The sequence below is a fragment of the Ailuropoda melanoleuca genome, chromosome 8, assembly GCF_002007445.2.
Source record: "Ailuropoda melanoleuca isolate Jingjing chromosome 8, ASM200744v2, whole genome shotgun sequence".
Classification (NCBI taxonomy): domain Eukaryota; kingdom Metazoa; phylum Chordata; class Mammalia; order Carnivora; family Ursidae; genus Ailuropoda; species Ailuropoda melanoleuca.
The window spans coordinates 90602274-90624693 of NC_048225.1; the positions used below are offsets into that span (position 1 = coordinate 90602274).

Here is a 22420-nt window from a genome sequence, read left to right on the forward strand (position 1 = left end):
TCTTCCTCTCCCACTCCCCCTGCTTGTGTTCCCTCTCTCACTGGCTGTCTCTCTCTGTCAAATAAATAAAATAAAATCTTTTAAAAAAATTTAAAAATAAAAATAAAGTCCAGACTCTTAACTACCACAATAAAAAACTTTCAAAATAATTGCTCTTGGAATCAACTGAATGTATGGCATGAAAAATGGATTTCAATTAGCTTTTCTCTATACCCCATGTAGTGATCCCAGTTCATTTCCTTAGCAGCTATTTATTGAGCTCTTACTATGTTCCAGGTACAGAGTTGGGTAGCAGTTCAACAGGTGTAAGACAAGCATAGGGTCACCTCTTGAAAAGTTGGTAGCTGCTCGTGCATAGAATCCTTACTATGTTTTCACTGATGTTTTCTGTGTTTCACCAGCTCTCATGTGGCTTATGAGATTATAAAATTATTATAGTCACACTGTAATATTACTGAAATATTAAGAGATGAATTGGCATTTTTGCCCAGTTCTGCCAGATGAATTTCACCATTTGCTGTATTTTCCCTTGAACTTTGGTGTTGACTTCAAACTGCACAGCATATCAGTCAGAATATTTTTTGTCTTTATTTAGTTTTCTCAGACTTACTGTGGAGCATGGTGAATCCTTCGTGGTGAGTGAGTGAACAGTAATCAGTAGGGGCGCCGAGCTGTCTCAGTCGGTTAAGCATTTGCCTTTGGCTTAGGTCATGATCCCGGGGTCCTGGGGTCAAGCCCCACATGGGGCTCCCTGCTTAGCTGGGAGCCTGCTTCTGCCTCTCCCTCTGCTGCTCTCCCCTGCTTGTGTTCTTGCTCTCTCTTTCAAATAAAGAAATAAAATCTTTAAAAAAAAAAAAACCAATAATGAACAAGTACCACCTTCCAGATGTCTTTTTAAATCTTTCCTGTAGTGTGCACAACCATCCTCCAGAATGAGTCTGTGTTCTCCTATTATTGATGCAGGGACCTGAGGCACCACGCCCCACAGACATAGTTCCAGATCAGTCCTCTGCTGGCTTCAGATTTCTTTTAGTCCTTCTAATGAAGACCATACATGGGCTGTAACAGAGTATCCCCTTATCCCCTTCTGGGATCGCTAAAGTTGGTGTAGTCATTGAAATCTGGTGAGACTTGGTGATTGAACATTTCCATCTGTCTGCTCCTTAGTGGTCCCGATACCTTAGAACGTTGTTCTTCTCAAGACAGATTTCCACCCCTTATTCGGTAATCCTTTGATCTTGGAGCCACTTGTATCAGGAACCAATGAAGAGTTGTTTACTGAGTCCCAGAGGGTATTGGTGACTTCCTTGTGTTGCTCAAAGGGTGGCAGTGATTATAAGAAGCCTCTCGTGTAGAGCGTGGGCAGGAATGTGAAGCCACATCCCCATGGAAGAGTCTGGGAAGTTGGGGGAGGGGCTTAAAGAAAATTTGAATTGACTTGGGGATGTTGTAGAGGAGATCGAAGACTTGGCTCGGAAGGGAATGGGGTATGGACCCTTCTAATTCGGGATCTGGGACCTGCGTCCATCTCTTGTCCCACCCAGGCTGCTAGGATCACTTTTCAGGGATCTTTCCTAATTGCCGCAGGTAGGTCAACATGAACACATGGGGGTGTGTGTGACTTACCTGGGAGAATGTTCTTCAGAGAACTCTTGTTCTTGGGCACATCCCCACTGATGTTTTAGAATTAAGTATAAAGACAAAATGCCATAAACTGGAATTATGGCTCATTGCCTAGAATGAGAGAGTGTCACACACACGTCGTGGCAGAAACGCAGGTAGGACTGTTTGCTCTTCCCCTCTCAGGTGCCTGGTACAGTCGTGTCACCAGGAGCAAGAGTTCCTGTAGGAACCGTAATGGCGTTTGAAGTTGAGTATCCTGTCACGTGACGAGCGTTTCTGTGTTCAGAGACATCAAACAAAACTGAGTATTATTTTCTTTTTAGGAATGGCCTCATAGGCATGTGTAGAAAATTTAGACTTCAGTTGGAAATCATATAACCATGTTACAGAGAGTTTGACAGGCCAGCCATTTAAAAAATTGCAGTCACTTGGACTTTGGCAGACTTTCTGAGTTCACATCAAGGGCTAATTTTACTGTATAAAGTATTGGCTTTGAAGTTTTCCTTAGAGGGCAGAGATACGTGTATGATATTTAAAATCTAAGTTATATTTATTTTTGTTTGAATGGGTGAAAAAAAAATAAGGCAAAATTTAAAAATGCAAAAGGTGATGTGGTAGAAAGTCTTTATCCTGCCCTATTCTCTAGTTTCAGGTTCCCCTCTTAGAGGTAACTGTTCATAGTGTTTAATATGGTCTCCCAGAGCTATTTTGTATATGTACAAACATACATACATCTCCCTGCCCTCCTTTTCCCTCCCTGCCCTCCTCCCTGCACTGCACCACCCCTGTTGCATATGAGATTCTCTCATCCTGGAAGCTGTTCGTTTCAGTGTATAAAGGACCTCTTCATTCATTTTCCCTTCTTTAAACACACCATTATTTACTCTGTTTTCTGTGATGGACTTTTTAGGTTGTTTCCAGATTTTGCAATTTCAAAAGAATTTTTTCACACATGTATTAGTTTTCAGATAAATTTCTAGACGTGGAATTGCTGAGTCAAGGGCTTGCGCATTTGTAAATTTCATAGATACTGCCAAATTGCTTGCCATGGAGGTTATACCACCAGCAATGTGTAGAAGTACCTTGTGGAAGTTGGGCTTTGAAGTCTTGGGGGTAGGAATTTGAGAATTTGAAGATACGCATATTTAAATATATAATATGTGCATACTTAAATATGTTTCATAGACATGTCATTACTGCGTTGTCCTATTTGAGTCTGTTTCTGAAAGGTGGCTGTTTAACGTGACAAATTTTCAAATGTAAGAGCTATCAGGTTGAGAACAGATGAGTAATAAGGTAATTTGAGATCTGGACCCATGTCCCCTCTCTCTCTCTTTTGCTGCTCTGCATTCTTTAAGATCCACTCAGTGTTGCCTTTTTTCCATGGAACTTTCTGTAATTATTCTAACTTTTACTGATGTGGGACAACATTTAGCTCCCATACTCAATTATATGTTGTTTTTTTTTTTATTTTTTTATTTTTTTTTAAAGATTTTATTTATTTATTTGACAGAGATAGAGACAGCCAGCAAGAGAGGGAACACAAGCAGGGGGAGCGGGAGAGGAAGAAGCAGGCTCACAGCAGAGGAGCCTGATGTGGGGCTCGACCCCATAACGCCGGGATCACGCCCTGAGCTGAAGGCAGACGCTTAACCGCTGTGCCACCCAGGCGCCCCCACAATTATATGTTTTTATTATAATTAATCTGTATCATATTTTTATCATGTCAGAAGAATCAGAATATTAGAGTGGAAAGAGCAAGGAGGGGTTTAACTCTTGGCTTTGTCCTATGTTTTTGGTCTAGTTCTTGGGACGCAAACAATAACATTCAAAAAATAAGGCTTCCTCAAGTTTTTTTTAAGCCCCCTCAAGCACTTCATTGTAACATTTACTTTTTTAAAATTTATTTTATTTGACAGAGAGAGAGAGACAGCCAGTGAGAGAGGGAACACAAGCAGGGGGAGTGGGAGAGGAAGAAGCAGGCTCCCATCAGAGAAGCCCGATGTGGGGCTCGATCCCAGAACGCCAGGATCACGCCCTGAGCCGAAGGCAGATGCTTAACGACTGAGCCACACAGGCGCCCCTTCATTATAACGTTTGAAGCATAACTTAATATTATTTTGAGTATAAAAGTAGTAATGATCATAATAGAAAACGTAAGAAATAGAGAAAATGTTATAAAGCAGTAAATCAAAGTCACCTAGAATCCTACCACCCAAATGTTATTACTCCATCAGTTCTTTTGTCCTTGTGTATGAGAAATTAAATTGGGGGCATCATGCCGATGTAGGTTTTTATGTGTGTTCTTTTTTTTTTTTTTAACGTTTTATTTATTTGAGAGAGAGCGCGAACAGAGGGAGGGGCAAAGGGGATGGGAGTGGGAGACAGAAAGAGAATCTCAAACAGACTCCACGCTGAGGGCTCAGGGCTCACTACCCTGAGGTCAGGACCTGAGCCAAAACCAAGAGTTGGTCGGTTAACTGACTGAACCACCCAGGTGCCCCTGATGTAGTTTTATATTCTCCCTTTACACCCTGCCAGCAGCTAATGTTGGGGTATGCCCTCCCAGAACTTTTAGTTTGCTCATACATAGGTAATATGAAATGTGAAGGAAGTTTTTAAAAGTAAATTAGAAGCAAAACTAGACCATGCATGATGCTGAACTTTTGCCGCTCAGAGATGGCAGGTCAGCCCCCCATTTTGTGAGCATGTACTGATCCTAGTTCTTCTAAACATTTGCACCATGTTCCGTACAACACTCTCGTGTATCTGGTTTTCCCTATTATAAAGAATGCTGAGATGAAGTGTTTTTTTGTTTTGTTTTGTTTTGTTTTGTTTTTAGATACATGCATGTAGAATCTTGTGGACAGATTCCTAGAAGTGGAAATACGGGGTTAAAGATCATGCACACCTAAGTTTTTACAGGCGATGCCAGATTTCCCTTTAAAAAGTCTTACTGTGTATATGCCAATAAATAACACTTCTGTATCATCAGCACTAAAAATGATCAGTCTCTTTAGGTTTTGTTTTGTTTTGTTTTGGGGGGGTTGCAACTCGAGAGATTTTTTAGAATGGCCTCTTCTGCATGTTTAATTTTACATTTTCCTGATGGTGAAGTTGAATGTCTTCATAGGCTTCTTAGCTCTGTTTCTTTCAGTTGTAAATGGTCTGTTTTTCTAGTTTCTTACTGGTTATTGGCATTTCTTTCATACTAACTTTTCTGTGTTACGTATGTTGCAAGATTTTTCTTCCATGTGATAATTTTGTCACCTGCTGTATGTTGTCTTTAGCCATGCAGCACTTTTAAGTGTTGTAACAGAATCTGATATGGCTTCAGAGTTTGAGATTTTAGGAAAGGCTTCTGTACTTTCACATTTATAATGTATTTTCTTGTGGCGCTTTTATAATTTTGTCTTCTTGCATTTAGACTGAGCTAGATTGATCAGATGGTTGAATTCTTTACCTTTCCCACTGTAGTCTCATCATGGAAATCGGCATATTTTTGTATAGGATTCTTAGGACTTAGCAGAGCAATTCTGTATAATAATAAATCAAGTTAAAATTGAATGATGGAAATTTACATGTTCCAGATAAATTTTTCTCTTGGGGATTTACAAATCTTTCTCAAGCTCTCCTATTTTGTCTTTTCAAATAGTGTTTCCTGGTCACTTTGGAGATCCCAGGACTTGGGGCTGGGGGGGGTGTGTGTGTCCCAGAGGATATACAGCTGTCAGGAAGTCAGTTCTGCTTTTTATCTGTAATGTTTTATTTGAAAATAAAGGTGTTGCTTAAAAAGAAGAAACAGAAAACCAACGATTTGCTAATCTATTTGAAGTTTTGGGAGCTGGGCAGGTGATAGTAACTCATTATCCCCGAGGGGTTCCAGTGTGTTGGTGCTGGCCATCATGTGGTTGGTCAGTGTTCACTGGAGCGAGAATTCCTTGCCCTGAGGGGCTGGGCTGAGCCTCGCACTGTTTCCAGCCCTATCCTGTTGCAGTTACGAAGTGTGTTCCGTGGTTTGACCATATGCTCTAGAACGCTTTCCCGCCATTAGTCCACATTTCCTCTTGGATACCTTTCTCATCCGTACACTGGGATCTATTTATGTAGAAGCAATAAATACTTCAGAGCATAAATATTTTGTGAAGAACCGAAGTACTTTTTTCAGTCTGTGAGCGCCACAGTAAAATGGAAAGTTACTGAGTACATCATAAACTCAGGACCAAGAATGCCGGGAGAGTTTTATTTTTACGTTTAGAAAAGAAACATGAAGTGTTGCTTATCTGTGGGTGTGAAAAATATATCAAAATAGCAAACAGGGACTATTTCGAAAAGCTTTTTTCCCCTGCCCCATCTGAATTTGACAAACTGCAGTCTTGTCCAAAGGCAGTTTTTCCTGAAGCACATTAATGGCACATTATTTCTTATTTGGACTCCCTTGAGACACTGCAGATTTGTTTTGACCGTTCAGTTCTTATTTGTCACCTTTAATTTGCTTTTCGGAAAATCAGATTAATTTTAGTTCTTAGTATTCCCTTTCAAATTTTTTTATTTTTTGAGCGTTAATTTTTTTTTTTTTACCACCTTTCCTCTAATTATAATAGCTAGATTAATAGATAACTTGTTAGGTATTTCACTGTGGCCAGATACTCTGGTAATTGCTTTATATCCATTACCTCATTTAATCCTTCCAATAACCCCGTAATGTGTAGTGACTGTTACAGTTGGTCCCTGAGCAATGTAGGTGACCTCCTTCCCCGCCCCCCACATAGTTGAAAATCCATGTATGACTTTTGACTGCCCCCAAACTTAACTATTAATAGCCTGCTGTTGACCAGAAGCCTTCCTGATAACGTAAGCAGCCTATTAACACATAGTTTGTAGGTTATATGTATTATATACTGTATTCTTAAAATAAAGGAAGCCAGAGAAAAGAAAATGTTAAAGAGGAAGAAATACATTTATGGTATCGTATTGTGAAAACTCCACATGTAAGCGGAACTGTGCAGTTCACACCCATGTTGTTCAAGGACTTTTTAAATTTTCATCTGACAGATGAAGAAACTGAGGCTCAGAGAGGTTAAGTAGTTTGCCCAAGATTTTACAGTTACTTAAAACTCCAGCCTAGTATCCAAGCTCAGGACTCTCTTCAAAGCCCAAGCTCTTAACTATTATAATAACTATTAGAATGTCTTCAGAGTTTTTTTCTCACCTTAGGGAGTAACTGAATGCATCTTCCCCCCTTTCCAGGGTGAGACTAAGAGGAGAGAATACATCTCACCATAACGGCTGGTCCCAGGTCTCAGACAGTTGATGCTTGATAAAAGAGAATTACGAAGTCCTCTCCAAGGCTTTGTTTAGCTTCGTGAGTCGGACCAGAGAAATTCCACATCTTGCAAGCGTCTCTTTCCCTTAAGTTCACCTGTGGTGAAGATGACTAGGGGTCACTGTTGCTAATTATACTTCCCTCCCTCTTTTCCTTGAATCTTGTCAAGGAACAGAACCCCCTCCCTCGTTCCTGCTCTTCCATTCAATAATGCAGTGGTGACTCTTGGTGTTAGAAATGTCATGAGAGGGGCGCCTGGGTGGCACAGCGGTTAAGCGTCTGCCTTCGGCTCGGGGCGTGATCCCGGCGTTATGGGATCGAGCCCCACATCAGGCTCCTCCGCTATGAGCCTGCTTCTTCCTCTCCCACTCCCCCTGCTTGTGTTCCCTCTCTTGCTGGCTGTCTCTATCTCTGTTGAATAAATAAATAAAATCTTTAAAAAAAAAAAAGAAAAAAAAAGAAATGTCATGAGAGGCCACGCTTCCTTTAGCCTCCCAAGTATTTTGTTAGCTTTTGTTCTGTCTGCCTCACTCATGCAAGAACTTCCGCTGTATGGGCAGTTTCCTAGCATCTTTTCTTTCCACTTTGAGAAAAAAAGAGCAGCTCTGACTTCTTCATGTTACCTACCAATGACACACAACAGAGCATGCCGTGGAAGTTGGTTAACTCAGTGGGTAAAGAGAAGTGTATTCAGGGCTCGCTTCTGTTTTGACCAGAAAGCCTAGTTGTCTCTATGTAAATTGAGCACCACTCAAGTTGAGAAGTTGTTTCCTCCGATTGATGCCAACAAGACTGTGTTCTGTAAAATGTCCTCCTGGTGTATAATCACTCTGCCCCTATTTCAGGTTTGAGCAGCTCCTGGTCACATATAGGTGACCATATGAATATAAAGTGGGTCTGGCGTGGGCCAGCATATGAGCCTGTATCCTCCTCACTGATCCCACTGTGCCTCTGAATAGATTAAACTTGTGTAGAAAAGGTCGAGTTCTCACGTAACGTTCTGGGTTTTTAGACGAGGTGCTAGTGTAGTAAATGAGCCTCTCTTGGAGGCAGGCACATAAAGGAAAAATGAAACATGAAAGGGAAATGAGGGAAGTTTGCTCTGTTACACAGATGAACTAGGGGGGACACCCTGGTGTCCCCCACTCAGTCTCTGGTCTCTTTCCAAAACCAACTTTATAAGTTCTGAAGTTTTCATGACAAGCCTGGAGGGGGGGGCACAGCTGGGCTTGTAACAAGACTGGTGAATGCAAGTTGGAATATTCCAGCAGCATTGGCTCTCGGCAGCCTCTGCAGAGCTCTTACCTCGCCGTTTCATTGATGAAATAATGTGACATTGTGGCACCATGAAAGCACGTCAGGGGAGGCTTGATTTTAGAGTTTTTTCCTAGGCCGTTGCTAGTCCTACATAATTATTATAATGAGATCTGTAGATTTTAAAAACCTGTTAAGGAGAATGTAATTTTAAAAACAAACCATTCCTAAGCCACTGACTATGGAGTTACACCATATGAAGTAAATTATATTTTTTAAAGTAGCATAAACGTAACTGGGAATTCTGACATCTTTCATGGTGCTGTCATGTGTATATACAGAATGGGAAACGCTTCTGTTGTCTAATGTACAGTCAAGGATGTTTTGATGAATATGGCGTAAAACGGCTAGGATTTTAGACTATGACCTGGTGATGCACAAGATAGGATTACTGATAGTGCTGGGTCACAGGTAAGTGTTACCCACGCGACTGCTGTACTGGGAGCTAGGTTATCAGTTCCCACGGAAATGTTTGTCTTGGGAGAAAAGGTTAAATTCAAGGTTATTTGAGAGACATTTTTCCCCCCTCAAAGTTTTATGGAAAAACCTAAATGATCTTTATTTTTCAGATTTTATTTATTTATTCATTTATTTATTTATTTGAGAGAGAGGGAGGGGCCGTGCAAGGGGAGGGGCAGAGGGACAAGCAGACTCCCCACTGAGTGGGGAATCCAACGTGAGGCTCGATCCTGGGACCCTGAGGTCATGACCTGAGCCAAAACCAAGAGCCCGCCGCCCAACTGACTGAGCCACCTAGGCGCCCAAACCTAAATGCTCTTTAAATGTTTAGGTCTGGAAGGGACCTGGATTGGTTGTGGAAATGAGCTTTCATACCCCCCAACCACATCATGAGAAGAGTGGCTTTATATTTGCTCAGAGCCTTGAGATTGGGGGGGGAGAGAGAAGCCGGCTATTGAGGGCAAAGTTCGTTGTTGTTGGAGGGCTGGGTTTGGACCTGTGCTTCACTACTGATAGCTGACGTTGAACACGTACCGCATGCCACCTACTGAGCTAAGCCTTGGAACAGCCTTTTGTGCTCAGTGCCACTTGACAGCCTTCATTTTATAGATGAGACACCGAGGCTTAGAGAGGTAAGTTAACTGGTCAGGTCGGTAAGAAACGGAGTCAGGACTTGAACTCAGGGATTTCTGGTCCCGGAGACCCTGCCTACGTGCTCTCACTGGTCTGTGGAGCCGCCGAGTTGAATATGAAGTGACCCATGGCCTTGAGCGGCTTCTGACCCAATGGCCGTGATGGCAGAGTGCTGTGGGAGAGGGGGTCCGTGCCCAGGGCGGAGCGGATCCAGACAGGAGAGTCAGACTTTAGAGGGGGCGTCCACACAGGTTTCCTGGAAAGGTGACTCCGAATGAGTTCTGAAAGACGGGTAGGAGTCAGCTGGACGCCGACTGGAAGGTAGGGTCTCTCAGAGGGAATAGCACGTGAAGGCGTGGAGGACAGAGATGGTACCAAGGCAGGAGTTCGGTGCATGCAAGGAAAGGTGGCTGAGAGAGGCTGTGGTACGACGGGTGCACGTTTGGGCTTGGCTCTGCCGCATCCTGGCTTTGTGTTCTTGAGCCACATCTCTCCAGTCCTCAGTTTCTTCATCTGTACGATGGGGGTGAATAATCTGCCTCTCTCGTAGGGCTGTAATCATCACAGTGCTTGACGCATAGTAAATGCTCAGTACATTGAAGATGCAGGTATTAATCACCATTGTCATTGTCAGCGTCCTCTTCCTCCTCCTCCGCATTATTCCGGTAGACCAGGTCCTTGAAGGACCTCCCTCACACGACTGTATTTAGTCTTTAGAGGCTGCTTTAGCCACGGTGTAGACTGGGGAGCATTCTGATGTCTTTGATTGCCATAGTGGGAGGGTCAAGTGAATTTCATTTCTGGAGAAGTGGCAGCAAACTCATTTGGATGAAATGCATTTCAACATAGCAGAGAGGTCAAGAGCCTTTTCTGAGGTCTGTGCTTGTTATAGGGACATTTGTAAGAAGAAAAAGGCGATAATATTACTTTGTGTCAGTTTTGCAAAAAACTTTTAAAACACAGCTGTCAAAGCTCTTTCCCGAGAATGCCATTTGCCCTCTGATTCTTCATTGCCCTCATTACTTTACATGCTTCTGAAGACAAGACCCGTGTTATACTCTTTGTGTTTACACTGTCTGACACCTGGTAATTGCTCTGAAGAAATGAGTGGAGTGAGTGCAAGTTGGTGGTATTCCTTAATGTTCTGGTATTGGGTAGTTCAAGGATGAAAAGAGAGAAAGAAGAGAAAAGAGAAGACTTGTGCCAATGTGTCATTCCGTGATTTTTATATGCTCAGCAGTAATCCCGTCCTGCTTCATTTCAGTTCCTTGGTGCACCTGTGTAGACAGTTGTTTGAGAGACATTTAAGGTGGCTTACGGTAGGTGAGCTCCGTGAGGACAACACAGCTGTGTCTCTTCTTAACTAGTTTTATCCCTACCGTCTAGGCTAGTGCCTGGCCCAGAGTAGGTCCTTGATAAATACTTGCAGTAATGAATTTCTTTTAAAAGTGTGGGTTAGGCCATTGTCCTGAAATAGAATCTTCATCTAACTAGGGAAAACCGATTGGACTTTCAGTTCCTTTTCTTGCATCCTACGTGGGAGGCTGGCCTGGGGTCAGTACAAACTTCAAGTTTGGGTGGAAATCCTCTTCTGTTTAAAAGGTTGGCTTATACGCCCCATGGTTTCCTCCACGTGTATCATTCAGAAGCGTCGTGCTGTAAGGGCAAGGTCTTTGCATCCAGGGGGTACGGTGCTTTATTTAGGGCATGGACTTTAGGCCCCAGCTCCGTTCCGATTGTGTTTGCTCTTGTTCCCATGCGGGGATGATGGGAGGTGTGGCAGATCAGCAAAGCCATCCGGTAATGCCTTCCCCCACCCCCTCTCAGATGCATCCATTTCTGGGGCTGAAAGGTCCTACTGGCAGCATCTGCCTCCCCTTCCGGAGCCTGTTAGGGAGGAGCTCCCTTCACCCCATGGGCTTAGGTTTCAGTCACCGTGAGCATGTTACCTTGCGACAAGATGCTCTCAGACCTTTTCATACATCATTTGCAAAGCAGAGGTTGATGACGCTCTTTTCCCTTATTGCTCTTATAATTGGATTTAAGAGTCTTTGATTCACTTTCCTTAATAGCAGTCTGGCTAGTTTTCAAGACTCAGTAAGTTGTTCCCTGCCTCCTCCTTCCTTTCCTTTCCTTTCTCTAGTCCTGTGTGAACTGTCCACGGATCAGTGGCTTGACTTGAGTTTGTTTTCATGCTGGAATTGGCTTGCGAGGAGCATGTGTGGTGAAGTTTGTGTTCATATCCGCACTTACCCATGAAACTAGACAAGGGCATTGTTTTTTTCCTGGTATTTATTCTTTTAATTCTTTAAAAAATTTCAGCTTTATTGGAGTGTAACTACATATAAAATTGTAAGATATTTAAAGTGAATGCCGTGATTTGAGATGCATGTATATTGTGAAAAGATTCCCACCCCCTGCCCCCAGTCTAGTTAATTAACACGTTCATCATCTTCCATGTTTATCTGGTATTTATTATTCTGTTGGTAGAATGAAAAGATGCTTTGGAGAATTGGACCAAAATGTACAAATTAATACAAATAGGTAGAAGGTCTTTGCCTCTGGGTGACAGTGGGTCAGCTTTTCCAGATTTCCTGAGAAGGGCCAAAGTTAAAACTGTGCCAGTTTGTCATGTAAATATCTGAGAACTTTCCCACATTTGGGTTTATTTTTTTAACACTGCAGTATCAAGATGGGCCTCTGTTCACTTTTGGGAAGTTGTTTTTGTCTTTGAAACAGAGGAACAGTATGGTAAATGCCAGGCATATGTCGAGAGCCAACACCAGGCCCATGTGGGTGAAGACTGGGGCGCCTCCCTCTTTACTCCTTCTAATCTCAATTCTTGCTTTTTCTTCTGACCCTGGGGCCATCTAGCAACTTCGTTCCCATTGTCCTAACCCTAGGTGCTCAAAGAGTCTATTTTTCTAACGTGGTTAACTAGTTTTGTACAACACTATCAGTAGGTCACGAGCTCTAAGTTAGAATTCCGTCAGCAGAGATTGATTCCCTGTAACCCTCCAGACTCTGTAAAAAAGTCATAATAAAGGCTCTTTTGAGGTATTATGGAAGATGGGAGACTATGTAGCCTAAGTGAGACTGTGAATTCCATCGCTAGCTAGTATGTTTCTTAGGGGAATTAAACCCTGTAAGCTTCAGTTGGCTTATCTGTAAAATGGGTATAATGCCTACCACAGGGTTGATGACACGAGTACTAGAACATAGAGTTTCGTATGGAGGAGATGCTTCAGAAATGGTAGCTATAATTTCAAAAAAAAAAAATCAAGATCCAAAATTTTGATTTTAATACAAAAAATGTGCCCAAGAAAGAAAACCCAATCTAAACACCACTCTTGGCTAAGCTATAAACATTACTTGCATACTTATACTGAAACGAAAGCACTGAACTGAGTCTAACCAGAGTATTAGTGAGACGATTCTGGAATCTTTTCACAATATATAACACAGAATATCATTAATATATACAATATACATGAATTTAAATTCCTTTGAAGCCAACAGCGGAGCCATAGTCATTGGAGTCATAGTCATTATATGTATTAATATATACGTATATAATTAATATATTATACAATATATGAATCTTTTCACAATACATATTTCAAATCATGGTATTCACTTTAAATATCTTACAATGTTATATGCAGTTATACTCCAATAAAGCTGAAATTAAAAGAATAAATACCAGGACAATTTTGATTTAATTTAATTTAAATTCAAATTTTTTGAATTTCTGGTAAAATTAAGGCATGGCTTTGGTCACAGACATTTAGTGACCATGACATCGACCCTCTCAGTAATACCAGTTTTAATGGTTCCTGCGTCTGTGGATGTCTGTGCTCAGGGAATCACTGTGTGCATCTAAAGGACCGGATGTCTTCAGCCCTGCTCTTCATGGGGTTAGGCTCAGTGCAAAAGCTGTCTGTGCTTGTGCTGTGATTAACCTTCTGTATTTCTGGGTCGTGGAGTGGAGGGCAAGGTTGGTTGTATTTTAGATTTCTCTTCAGGTCGACTTTTCCCAGCTCACTGTCCCCTGGCCCTTCTTCAGTCATCTGGTCTTGTCTAATGCGGGCTTGCTTCTGGCAGTTACCATAGATTTCCTGAAGGTGGGTGGGATGTTCCTCCTGTCCTTGCTGGAAGAATTCCAAAGGCGACTGCAGGACATTAAAGGGGGCTTTCCTTGCTAGAGACACATCCCTCTTTTCTCAGTCTGGGAGGCTTCATGATGCCTTCTGTTTTGTGGCACACTCCCGGGAGAGACCCAAGGTCCACTTCCAAGGGCACAGGATGAGAGCTGTAAAGCCTGCTAAGTGCTCCGTAATATTAGCCAGGATGATGGTGGTGGTGGCAGCAGCAGCAGGGAAGGACCTTAGCTCATTTATACCCCATCTTCCTTGCCGCCATCATTCCAGAATCGTTGCACTAATACTCTGGTTAGATTCAATTCAGTGCTTTCTGTTCAGTTTAAATACGCAAGGAATGTTTACAGCTTAGCCAAGTGTGGTGTTTAGATTGGTCTTCTTTTCTTGGACACATTTTTGTTTTTTCTCGAGTTTGTAAATGCTTCACGTTTGCATTTGCTTGGTTTTCTTTAAACATCTGACTGAGTCTTCCCACATACCTCTAACTGCTTTAAGGAACTCCTCTTACACAACTTTCCACTTGTCAGAATATTTCACCCTGCCCCCTTCTTTCTTTCCTCCTGGAGCCCTCTGACTTCCTGTACCATCTGGACTGGGAAGAGTAAAGACATTCAAACAATTCCCCTACTTTCAAATCCTTCCCTACTCTCAACCTACACACTTCACAAAAACGAAACGACGTACCCACCTCACAAAAACAAAAACCAACACCTGGTACCTTGTGCCTCTCAAAGTTAAGCTTCCAGAAGGCCCATCTAGCTTACTCTCCCAGGTTTTTCCCATCTGTATTTGTATTTTTTTATTTTTTTTGGTGTGAGGTTTCTGAAATCCCCCTTGTTTCTTCAAACATGGAGCTTGTATCATTTGTGTTGTGTTGCCCTCCATGATCTGAAGTGATTTTTCAACTGGGGGAACATCTTTGTTTTGCAAACCCTGTTGTCTCCCACCTTCTTGTTTTAACTTTCTAATTATTGACTGGATTCATGTAACCAGGTGGAGCAAGGAATTAAGCCTAGGTATTCCAGACCCACTTCATACTTTCTTTTTCCTTTGTCACATTCTTCTTCATTATCTGACACAAATGAGAGCATGGTTAGATTTTCTTTTGGTGTCTTCTCTAGTGAGTGATTTTTGTTGAAGTAAAAATTTCATGGGCAAATCCAACATGTGTGCTCTGTGTTTTCTGAAATAAGCCCATCCCCATGAGTTAGGTTGTAAAGATAACTTGCCTCATTTTAGTTCTGCAATGAAGAGAAAACAAGGATTTAGAGTGAGGGAACCACAGAGATGATTATAGGGCAATGAACTAGTACCTCAAAAGAGAAGGCAAGCAAGGTGGGAATATTTATGTTGGAGAATCTGAGGCAGTGAGTGGCATAATAAGAGTGTTAAATATATCACGATGTGTTATGGAGATGATGGTTCCCAGTTGCCCTCTGCAGGATGGAAAGACTTCAAGGAGGAAATAGATAAAATTATCAGTAGAGATATCATTTTATTTTACGAAGAAGAAATTTCAGTATGGTTGGAAGATTGTTATTGGAATGAGCCATCGAGGTATGGCCATCTTGAGGAATTTTGCTTTTTTTTTTTTTTTTAAGATTTTATTTATTTATTCATGAGAGACAGAGAGAGAGGCAAAGGCGGAGAGAGAAAGGCTCCCTGTGGAGCAGGGAGCCTGAGGCAGGACCCCATCCTAGGACCTTGGGATCATGATCTGAGCCAAAGGCAGATGCTTAACCGACTGAGCCACCCAGGCACCCTGAATAATTTTGCTTTGATGTGCTTCTTTTCTTTCTTTTTAATAGATTTTATTTATTTGAGAGTGTGTGCATAAGTGGGAGGGAGGGGCAGAGACAGAGAATCTCAAGCAGACTCTGTGCTAAGCATGGGAGCTGACATAGGGCTTGATTTCATAACCCGCGAGCCAAAACCAAGAGTCGGACACTCACTGACTGAGCCACCCAAGTTGCCCCTCTTTGATGTGTTTCTAAAAGTTAGTATAGAAGGGATTCCCCACCATGACATTATTATTTTTTTTTTTCCAAATTAGTTCACCCTCCCTTGAGAGGGTCTGGGCATAGGCAGTAGAATGAAATCTTCAGTCATCACTACTTGCCTGTTTTAGTTGCTAGGTCAGAATCCTCATTTATCAGTCTGACTTTCATGCAGTTGTGCTCTTGAGGACCAAGGACTATGGCTTCAGTGTTGGCTTCAATGGAACAATTTTAAAAAATCATATGTACTCGTAAGATGAATAGAATATTTTAGTTTTTATTCTTGCCTTATGCTGAATTTGTGTGGGCTCCCCATGGCTCTTGCTTCAAATACTGCATTTATATAGAGTCAGAATCTCTCCACCCTGGATGCTCTTCTTTTTTCTTCTTGAGCCATGTGCCTTTGCCATTTGCCCTCCTACCTTCCGTCGATTGTCCCGAACCAGAGAGCCGTCTCCATCCAGGTGGTGGGTGTGCATTTTTCATCCCCTCCTTGTTTCTTGCTCATCCTTGCTTATGTCTGGGCTCATCTCTTCCCAGCCGCCCAGCCTATGTGCCGCTCTGTTTTTATCCTTACCTAGCATTTCCTACTACTTGGTAGGCAGAGAGGGTGTCTTTACTTGTTCTTTGGGATTTCCCACAATCAGTAGTCTGTGCTGAGTGAATAATAGTTTTTGAGGAAATGATATATAAATATAAGGAAGTACAGTCATTTGATGTGCAGGCCAAGTAATCTCCGTGGTTACCACCTGATGGAGGACACCACGTTGTGTTTCTCAAAAACTCTCCTCAGAGAAGGGATCCTATTTATTGCAGGCTGGATTTGGGGAGACGTTCTGCTGCCCAGACCTGCTCTCACTTTAGGACTTTGTTATATCCTTTTTGGGTTGAAATTGTCCTTTACAAAAGCTTTCCTGCCTCGTTGAGCCGCCATGCTTAAGGTAACCCAGTAAGAAAAAAAGAAAGCTGTAACCTGATCTCGGTGCTTTTTTTTTTTTTTTTTTTAAGATTTTATTTCTTTATTCGACAGAGATAGAGACAGCCAGTGAGAGAGGGAACACAAGCAGGGGGAGTGGGAGAGGAAGAAGCAGGCTCATAGTGGAGGAGCCCGACGTGGGGCTCGATCCCGTAACGCCGGGATCACGCCCTGAGCCGAAGGCAGACGCCTTAACCGCTATGCCACCCAGGCGCCCCATGAGCTCGGTGCTTTTGACTCCCAAGTTTGATTCCTTTCTGTTCCACATTATGCAGTTTTTCATGGAAGTCCTTGAGAAAACACATTATTTCAATCATTTGGCAGGTAAAGAAAAGGAAATCATAGCAATTTATCATAGCTTCGGCATTTGACAGTCCTTTGGGAATCCGTTTAGGAGTATGCGGTAAGACCCTTCTAAAAACATACAGCTTTTGACTTCATAACTCTCTTCCTTAAGAATCACCCTAAAGGGGGGCGCCTGGGTGGCTCAGTTGTTAAGCATCTGCCTTTGGCTCAGGGCGTGATCCCAGAGTCCTGGGATCGAGCCCCACATCAGGCTCCTCCGCTGGGAGCCTGCTTCTTCCTCTCCCACTCCCCCTGCTTGTGTTCCCTCTCTTGCTGGCTGTCTCTCTCTCTGTCAAATTAAAAAAAAAAAAAATCACCCTAAAGGGGTGCCTGGGGTGGCTCAGTCGGTTTTTGGCTTAGGTCATGATGTCCTGGTCCTGGGATCCAGCCCTGAGTCAGGCTCCTTGCTCAGCGGGGAGTCTGCTTCTCCCTCAGCCCTCCCCCTGCTTGTGCTCTATCTCTCTGTCTTCTCTCAAACAAACAAATAAATAAATAAAATCTTAAAAAAAAAAAAAGAAAAAAAGGGATCTACCCTAAAGAAAGAATCAGAGGTATAGGCAGATTGTTTTGAACCATAGCAAAAAATCAGAACCAACCCCACATTTCAACAATAAATAAATGTTGATCTGTACTGTAGAATATTATGTAACAGTTTACACTTGTTTTTGAAAAACATGTGTAAGTTTTACTTACTTTCAGTAAGTTTTTCAGAAACAATAATAAGGGAAAATAATAGAAAGTATTAGATGAGGTGGTACAATTCCAGCTGTGTCAACAAATTTAAAATATACTTAAAGGAATGGGATAAAGAATGCAAAAGTTTGAAATTGATCCTGTTTGGGTGGTGATATTTTGGGTGATTTTTGTTTTTCCCTCATAGTTTTCTGTAATTTTCTGTTGTTGTTGTTTTTATAATGAATTTGTAATCAGGAAGAATTAAAGATGATTAAGAATTTTATTGAAAGTAGAAAAAGAATGGTCTGTCTAGGACTGATAATTTAAAAGAATGAAAACTCATGGAAGTCCAGGATTTAAGTGGTTTTTAATTCCAGTTTTGAAAAGGAATGTTTGATCCCAATGATTTTTTTTTTTTAGTTTTGCTTTTGCTCTTTGTCAAGGTATGATTTATATCGTGCTGAAAGCCACGTGGTTAATGAGATAGTGTTCTAAGTATTGTTATTTGTGAAGGGGGCATATATGGTCAATGTGCGTTTTACCGTATGTATAATCTAATTGTGAAGACTGAGCTTTGGAGCCAGTGTCTGCCACCTGCTAGCTTTGGAACTTTGGCCAGGTTACATAGTCTCAGTTTCCTTGTCTGTAAGCTGGGATTGTGAGGGTCAGATAATACAATGCCTGTAAACGTCTAGCTCAATTCTGGCACATTGTAATCACACAGATGTTGTTATAGCTGATGTGTTAAATGATGGCCGATAGAGTATTACTCCTGAAGGAACACTTCTCCCCAGTTTTTTGTATCTAGCATTTAGAAAAGGTAGTATTTACTTATTTATATATTTATTTTTAAAGATTTTATTTATGTATTTGAGAGAGAGAGAATGTGCATGCGGGGGCGGGGCAGAGGCAGAGGGAGAAGCGGACTCCCCACTAAGCAGGGAACTGGACTCTGGGCTTGAGATCAGGACCTGAGCCAAAGGCAGACACTTAATCGACTGAGCCACCCAGGTGCCCCAGGAGAGGCAGTATTTAACATAAGGGGTTTTTTGGGTTTAACACAACATTAATACTCCAAAGATTGTATAAAGACAAAGTAGATGTTCTGTTTCCCCTTTTATCCCTCTGAGGATGGACATATTCCACACCTTTCTCCAAGATTGTGTAAGCATAGACACATACAAGATGACTAGCTTTGCTTTGTTTTTGCCTTATGTATTACCCTGCAACTTTTGCAACAAGCCAGTAGGTATAGATTTTTAATGCGTGTTGCTCTGAGTGCATAGATTCAACTTTAACTAAGTTTTGATAATTTCATAATACCCTAAATAATGTGCCTCTGCATTATTGGTCACAATTCTAGTATAGACATTCAGGTTGTTTTCAGTCCCCCACCTTCTAGTACAGACGACGTTTACTGCACCATCCTTATACATAGTCCTTAAAATTCATTGCTTTTTATTTCCCCAAAGTGGCATTGCTGAGTTAGAGTATGCGTTAATTATAGTGCAGAGGGATTTGGGGTTCTAAAAGCTGTATGAAAGCATTGTTGGTTCCTGGCCTCGCACAATCTAGTTGAAGAATGGATATGCATTTATTTTCCCAGGGATGTGTTTGCTTATATACAAAGATTTCAGTAGACAGGTTTTATTTCCAGGGAGATTTGAAATCCTTAGCATTCTGAAGCATAGGTATAAGTCAGGAGAGCAAAGGGAGCCTCTCGAATCAGGTTTACTCCATGTAGTGTTTGCTGTACTGATCAGATATGAATTTGTTAGAAATCGTACATGTTTAAGTTTCTCAGTTTTTAAGAGCTAAGAGTCCAGCTTGAGAGCTGAAGCACTTGACATTCGCCCTCCTGTTTCTTCCTGTGCCCACACCCTTCAGGGCTGCTCCCAGTGGGGAGCCATCTCTGCAGGTGGCTTCTTGTCTCTAGAGGCGGGGCTTGCTCAACACTGATGCAGGCAGCCGGGCACCTTCAGTTTTGAGTCACTGATGGTAACAGGAATGTTAGTATGCTGACAAATTGTTTTTATAACAGCAACGTTACTCTGCCAGAAGCAGGTGCCTTTTCTTTGTAATGTCCCTGAGAGCTGCTTAGTACAACATAAGTTTTTTCCAAGTACCCACTTAGGTTTGTGTGTGTGTGTGTGTGTGTGTGTGTGTGTGTGTGTGTGTGTGTCTCATAGGCAGGGGACAGAGGGAAGAAAGGACGATTATGATGGGCTTCCTGTGCGTGCGTGTGCATGTGTGCATGTCGTCTGCCTATTATGTAGATGCCAACCTACAGCATGACCATCTCTGTTTAGAAGCTTTGTTTTCTCCCATTAGTAATTAACATTTGGTTACATCAGTTGGGATTATGCAACTGTGTAACAGCTGACACTAGTTCATACCTGTTTCCATTCTTTCTCCCCTCTGATTCAACTTCTTGGCTCGGGAGCAGGGATTGCATTGTAGCGCTTGAGAACCCGCTTGCTTGGATGCCTGACTCCCTGAGGTGGTCACAGTATCTGAAACCCACAGAGCATCCTGTCATGGTTCCCAGTCCCCGAGACCTGTAGTTGCATGTTTTGCATTCATGTTTTGTCTCCTTGGGAGAAATAGCCTTACCTTTCAACATTCGATAACCACTGGCTTGTTGGAGACCCGTTCTTACACTTGTGACACTTGGCAGTCGGTGTTTCCTTGGGCTTCCTGCAGGATTCAATGACAGGAACAATAAGGACAGTGACTGTGGACAAATGAATAGCGCTCACCGTGTGCCAGGCACGGTGCCAGCTCTTGATAGATCACTGATGGGTGTAATCCAACAGCTCTGGGTGGTGGGCACTGTTACCACCCCAGAGCACAAATGCAGAAAGTGAGGCAGAAAGTGAAGAAATGTGGAGCTCTGGTTCTACGGCCTGTAAGTGGCTTATTCAGGGAAATCATTCCACATCTGGGCGAGGTTCACTGGTGGGGCTAGAGAAACCAGGGAACGTGGCGATGTACCCAGGGAAGCTGGACGCTGTGGGCACCCATCCACTTGCAGAGATAGTTGGCGGAGAGGCGTGGCTGCTGCTTCTGTTCAGATAGGAAGTGACACGGGTGAGTCCTCCCATCCGAAAGCCCTGGACATGTGAGGGAAGTTGAGGAAACTCAGGCATGGGCAGGAAGGAAGCGGGAGAGGGAGGTGTGGAAAACTTTGCTAACAAGGGAGGTCACTGGTGACCGCCTCTCGCGAAGAGCCTCTCTCTTGATCAGCTTTGTCCCTTCAGGGTGCACATCCCAGAGGAGCGTGAAGCAAGTTGGAGGTATGTTTACCTTCAGCGAGTTTCTTTTGTTTTGATGAGTGAGTCATATGAACAGGCTGGAAAACCTCTTCGGCTGCTCTTGTGATTGTGTTTTTCAAGTTGGTTTTTGAAGAGGTTGTATGTGATGGGCCAGGATTATCCCTCCCTGCAGCACAGATTGGAACCCTAGAAGGAAAGTTGTCGAGGTAAGAGGCACTGCATCGGGGGGTGGAGGTATGGGATGCTGTGACGGGGCAGGACCCTAATTCTGCTGCCATGCCCTCTGCAAAGAACCTCCTAGGGCTCGGGATACATTTCCACCATCTCTGAATAGAGTCCACTCTGGGTGAGCAAAGAGCGCCTGCGGATGGCATGTCGAAGCCTTCCTTATAGAATGTGGTTGTTTGCTATTGTCATTGTTCTTTTTATATCACCAGGTCGTTTCCTACCCCCTTTCAGGGCGTTTTTAGCATGGTTTTAGCATTCAGTAAGTGCAGAGGGTCAGATAGTGGCATTAGTAACTGTGTGATCTCGGGCAAGGTCATAACTTATCCTGCCTTGGTGCCCTAGTCTTAAAATGGGGGCATTCGGAAGATCCATCTCCTAGGGCCACTGGAGATCCTGCTTTGCAGAATGCTTCCGTCATTGTATCTGCTTTAAAAATGGAGGTGCTCATTATTGCCTTCTTAGTGTCTGACACTGGCAGGACTCTCCTATTCTGCTTCCTATCTATGATTAGCTGCAACATTCCAGGGCGCACATCACTGAGGGTGTAGACCCTGACCGCGAAAAGAACTGGATTTGGAGAGTTGCAGATTCTATGGTCTCTCAAAGAAGGGTGGAGTCTCTGAGGACAAAGCATTCCTGGCTTGAACAGACAGAGAAAGCTCTTTAGAGAAGTCAGGCGGAGTCAGGTGTTCCGATGGAGTTGATTAAGCACGTTGCGCGCAGGGAGAGTCCCTTATCCTCTGCCTGATCGTTCTTTGCATTTTCTCCAACTTGTCAGCTTTACCTACGAAAGGAATTTTTCTTGCCATGTTTTAAAAATGGAATGGAAAACGATTACTGTCAATTCAATGTAGCTAAATGCAAGCTTCATTTTGGAAGGACAAGAGGGGCTTGCATCGAGGGAGAATTCTGATGCCTTTTTTCTGTAACGTATTTCTGCAAAGTGGGCACTGTTTTCGGTTTTACCAGATTACTTTATAAAGTGCCATTTAAGAAATACTCCTTTTTAAGAAAAAAAAAACCCTAACTTTTTAATATGGAAAATTTTGAGCACATACAAAACTGTAGGGAACGGTATGAGCCTTGACATCCCTATCTGCTACCTGCCACTGGCAACTCTCATGGCCAATCTTGCTTTATCTGTACCCCCAACCTCCCCCCCCCATTTGTTTGTTTTGAAAGAGAGACCATAGACNTGTGGGGCTTGATCCCAGGACTCTGGGATCACACCCTGAGCCGAAGGCAGACGCTTAACGACTGAGCCACCCAGGTACCCCCAGAGGCAGAGAATCTTAAGCAGACTCCATGCTCAGTACAGAGCCCAACGCAGGGCTCGATCTCACCACCCTGAGATCTTGACTGGAGCCAAAATCAAGAGTCAGATGCTTAACTGACTGAGCCATCCCCCC

At 42.8% G+C, this 22420-nt stretch overlaps 1 protein-coding gene across 2 annotated transcripts in view; it reads left to right on the forward strand.

Annotated features, from left to right (window-relative positions):
• The window catches only part of PTPN14 (protein tyrosine phosphatase non-receptor type 14), a 170671-nt gene that overhangs the window by 37090 nt on the left and 111161 nt on the right, over positions 1–22420 (forward strand). Inside the window, exon 1 of one of the 2 annotated variants that reach the window (XM_034666855.1) lies at positions 20705–20989. The exons of the other annotated variant lie outside the window; for it this stretch is intronic. The gene's annotated coding sequence lies outside the window, so the exon portion shown is untranslated. Of the gene's footprint in view, positions 1–20704; positions 20990–22420 lie in introns of those variants that run through there. 2 annotated transcript variants of the gene reach the window in all.